The sequence below is a fragment of the Bos grunniens genome, chromosome 16 (genome assembly GCF_055505025.1).
Source record: "Bos grunniens cultivar Pamir isolate PY7600 chromosome 16, Bosgru_T2T1.0, whole genome shotgun sequence".
NCBI lineage: Eukaryota > Metazoa > Chordata > Mammalia > Artiodactyla > Bovidae > Bos > Bos grunniens.
In genome coordinates, this window is record NC_141180.1 from 14,692,037 (window position 1) to 14,697,236 (window position 5,200).

Here is a 5,200-nt window from a genome sequence, read left to right on the forward strand (position 1 = left end):
TAGGTGACATTTAAGTGGATGGGGAGAGGAAGTGAGTTGGTGAGGATGATAATCGAGTTTCTGGAAGAAGTGAAAAGTGTGAGTTGCTGTGCATGGAGATGGGGAGAATGATGGGAGAAGCAGATTGGAAGGCAGCAAAAATCAGGCATTCTATGTGGGACATGCTGAGTTTGAGACACCTACTAGAAATCCAAATGGAGATATCACAGACTGCAGAATGTGAGTTTGGAGGTTTAAGAGAGAAGTCTGAGCTGAATATCTAAATCTATGAGTCCATAGTAGATGATATCTAAAGCCATAGGTATAAAACTCACTAAGGAAGTATATCTAAGGACTGAAAAGCTAAGCAGGGTGGGTCCAGAGGTGTGCAGAATGTTTATCAAACTGCTTAAATTATATGGTCAAATATTTTGCTAGAAAAGATTAGCTATAATTGTAAACTGGAAACCTGCTCCTAAAATGCTGTTTACCCTTCATATATTCATCTTTCACATTAATTCTCGAGAGTGGATAATTATTACTACCAAGTCCTTAAGGAAAGGTAAAAAATAAGATATTTAAAGCAACAGTATCATGGATTACTGAGACTGCCTAAAGAATTCAAAAATTGTATCATAAAAATCATCTAACCTGACTTCAAAATAGTAGAGATGACAAAATAGAAGACTAGTGGGACTTCAGAGTGTAATTTGCCCAGAGTCACATGACTAATCAGGAGGAAAGCCAGAATAGGAAGCTTAATCTCCTATTTCTTATTCCGATGCTCTTTCCACTGTATCCCATTGAGAAGTCAACTCAAAACAAACAAACAAAAAAACCCTTATAAGAAAATGATTTCTGCTGGGGGAGAAATCTGATCTGTGTACAAATATTTGATATCCACAAAGCTCATCCAATAGACAGCTTGTAGCATAAAGCAATGCACTTCTGTGTCTAGAGAAGAATAAGAATCCATCCTGTGTACGAAATACAAGGATGAAACATCAAGGGAAGGTAAAATTAGCCCTCTGGCAACAGACCCTGTTACTCCAGCAGCTGGAGGAAGGTAAGGATGTGAGTCAACACGGGGTGTAGCTTGGTTAGCCCAAGATTTTTGTCTTTACCCTGTAATAAACAAGCAACACTGAGAAAGCCACTGTGTATCCCTGATGGAATATCCCATGGGTGGTGGTGGTGCAACAGTAAGAGGGAAAATGATTCTGTGCTTTGCCTGGACAGAACAAGAAAGAATCTTCTTTCGATCCTTGTCCCAAAGCACACTCACAAATATGCGCATTTATTTCTGTGGAATGAAGAATTGCTAGGGCTCCAGTAAACACAAATGAACAGAAACATCAGAAGGGGAAGCGATCTGGCCCTGTCATCCTGTGAGTCAGTAGTGGGAAGAGGCTGCATTCTAGCCTGTGGTTTAGCCACTGCCCATATCCCTCCTCCATGTCTGGTAAGCAAACCCAGAGAGACAGAGCAGATCTGGATCTGGACTAGCCCAGGGTAGGGGGGAGATGAACAAGGGAGCTTACATTCAGGCAGTAGTAACCTACACAGCGCATCCAGGAAGTGCAAATCAAAGAACCGCAGCCTTCAAACCTCTGCTGTTCCAGTTTGCCAAAGTTTTTGAAAACTCTTAGCATGTGTATTCTACAGGACAAAATCTGGGGGATTTTGTATTCTACAGGACAAACAATGAAAACCTTGTTGTTCACTCCTTTTTAAAATTTCTAAATAAAAGTACCTTTAAAAATATCTCCTTTGGTATTTTTTTTCAAAGTGGGTATGGTTTAAGATTGCTTTCTGGAACTCCATTTACTTCCTTTATTCTATTTAGTATAAGATTATTTCAGGGACAGGAAATATTGTTTAGCAGGAACATTCTGTGAAAAAGGAGAACTACTAATCTCATCTTTGAAAAATCATAGAGTACAATAATCTAAACTCCCATAGCAAGTCCCTTCATGGAAAGTTCCTCACTACTGCCTTCTGGGAAGCAGGGGCTTTAAGCAAGTGACCTGACCCCTACTGAATTATTTTCCCTTGTTTATTTTTTAGGCCATTCTTGGAAAAGTCTTTACAAATTCTACTCACAATATAAGGCCAAGCTCACAACCTATTTCTTTCCTGAAATTTCTCTGATTATTCCTCCCAGGCAGTGTGTGTGTGTGTATGTTTGTGGTATTTACATTCCTCCATTAGACTGAAATGTCTTAGACAACCAAGGATTCTACTCTATGTCACTCAATCCTGTATTCTATGGCACCCAACATGGTACTTTTGTATAAAAATAGAGAAATCTCAAATAATTATCGCTAGAAATAAAAGGTGACTTGGCAAGCCAAAGGGGCTGTTCTTAGAAGATTATAAACAAGAGTGTGTGTGTGTTAGTTGCTCGGGCGTGTCCGACTCTTTGCAACTCCACGGACTGTAGCCCACCAGACTCCTCTGTTCGTGGGTTTCTCCAGGCAAGAGTGCTGTAGTGGCTTGCCAGTTCCTTCTCCAGGGGATCGTCCCAACCCAGGGATTGAACCCAGGTCTCCCACATTGCAGGCAGATTCTTTACCATCTGAGCCACCAGGGAAGCCCCCCAGCAAACAGTGGGGCTATGTAAAAAGGCCTAGAAAGGTTACTACCTAAATGGATATTTAAATGCATTCCAAGTCACTGTGGGTATTTAAGCAGAAAGTGTGTAATAAAACTTAGAGAAGCTGTAGAGGAATTTATATAGCAGGTAAGGAGGTAGATCAGATGCCCCCTAAAGCTTTTTCCAACTATAAATTTTGAAATGAATTTTAGATTGTTTTACCTTAGGTGAATAATCTTGTTGTACTACTGTCTCCATAGACTCTGCCCCTATAGCTAGCAACTCTAGAAGCTTTTTCTCCAAACCACTTGACTAAAACCTCCTCAGTTTATAGCTTCTAAGGAATGTACCGCAGAAGCCATCTAACTTTGATGTAATCCCAACTTCACTTTACTTAGTCAACATGGAGGCCCATGGCTCAGGCCACGTCCACAGAATTAGCACCTGGACTCTCAGCTCCCAGCCCCAGATTCAGAAGTTCATGTGCCAGATTTGTACTCTCCTGTTCTGTGTGCTTGATCTCTCCAAGCGTAAACCAGATCCAGAAGAGAGTCTGAGGATGATTGTTCTAATAGCCGTCACTGTTGCTCCGTCTTCTCTTTGTCGTCTGTAGGGAATACTGAATGGACTTTGGGGTACTGCCATTCTTTCCCAATAATTTTAAGTGCCAGATTAATGGCACAGAAAAGAAAAGTGTGTCAGAAAAGTTGAAAACATGCTCCTTGAATGTCATACTTCCTGATTATTGATGTTCCTTAAGGCTGTGTCATCATTCTCTGAGGCATAGGAACAAAACACTGCTGAAGCTGATGATGCCTAATACTATACAGGTAAAGAACCTGACTGCAGTGCAGGAGACCCGGGTTCAATTCCCGGGTCAGGAAGATCCCCTGAAGATGGAAATGACAACCCACTCCACTATTTTTGCCTGGAAAATCCCATGGACAGAGGAGCCTGGCAGGCTACAGTCCATCGAGTAGCAAGAGTAGGACACGACTGAGTGGCTAAACCACTGTACAGAGTAAGGATGATTTCAGGCATCAGTGGGTTTAGAGATTAAGTTAGAAAGAGTGTTTCATTGTTGTCTGTTTGTCCATATTCTAATCATATCATATATCATAAGACTAAGTTAGGAAGAGTGTTTCATTCTCTGTCCATCTTCTAATCATATCATATACCATAATAATGCTAGTTCCCACTTGCTGTAAATGCAGGTTTATGTAGAGCAAACAATAGAAGTGATGGAAATTAATCAGGACCTAAAGACCACTATGTTACAATATGGTAAGTTGTTTCTATTCTAATTATTTTATGAGTCCAAAAGAAAGAATAATAAAGGAAAACATAGCATAACAGACGTATCACTTTTTTTTTTTTACCAATTTACTTCACAAAGTCTTGTTTTGTAAGATTAATACAACTTTCCCCAACTGAATAAATACTACGCTTATTAATATAAGAATATAAGCACCCATAAATTAAACTCTAAAGCCTCACAAATTATCTAAAGTAATTTCAGCTAACTGAAAAACAAGTTCTCCATTTTAAAATGATCTGTGATGTTTTCAAGACCTTCTTCTCCCTCACTGGGAAAATATGATTTGTCTGAGTATTTGTAGAAATAGTTACAATTCAAAACATCAAACGACCTTCTATGGTAAACAACCCAATGAATGACAGCAAAACCATTACTGCTTCAGCTTCTAAAAAGACTTCTCTATGATACCACTGACAAGTTAAAAAAGATATTGTGTTGATTCATTGCTTGTATATGATTATATTGGATAATGTATATCCTATCAGGGCTGTAATGAATCCAGCAAAAAAGCTCAAACCTCTATTTTGAGGACTAAAAAACATTTATTTATTTATTTACTTATTTATTTTCTACCTATTTCCAAGTCCTTCCTGATTATCTTGTAAATATCAAATTTAGGTTTCTGTACCTTAGCACATGCTGGTTATACATTAAATAGATGTTGCATCCAATTAAATCAAATACCCACCACACCTGGCTAATCAAACACTGAATTCCCTCTTCTGCTGATCAAAAAAGAAAGAACAGAGGCATCTCACCTTAGCTGCTATAAATCTGTGTTTACACAGGGACAAGGATCAGAATCAGATGAGTTACAGAGCACTTGATAATTTATTACAAGACTCTAAAGGAGGAATCACATCTTTTCCTCTTCTTGCTGAACATCGCTGACCAGGGCATGGAAAAACCCCAAACCCAGCACCTCTGCGTTTTGTTTTTTTTTTTTTTTCACCAGTCCTGCCGGCGTCCTGATGGACCAATTTGGAAACCATGATTAATCCCCTGGTAAACAGAAAATAGGCTCTTGTGCCAGGAGAAGCCAAACCTGAGTCACTCTCTGGAGACTCTATCCTCAGCCAATCTAACTCTACCTCCTCCTCCAGGAGCTGGCGATTTTCAGCAAACAGAAAGGCCTTTCTGTGGTGACAGAGGAGTCCAGTGAAGCAGAGACTGAAATGTCACTGTGAGTGACTGACCACAAGCTGGTGAGGCCCAGGTACATGCAGGGGTCACCATGTCCTAGATTATTCAAATGAAATTGGCTAGAACCCCAGGCTACATGAAATGGAAAACTCAATGTCCTTCTG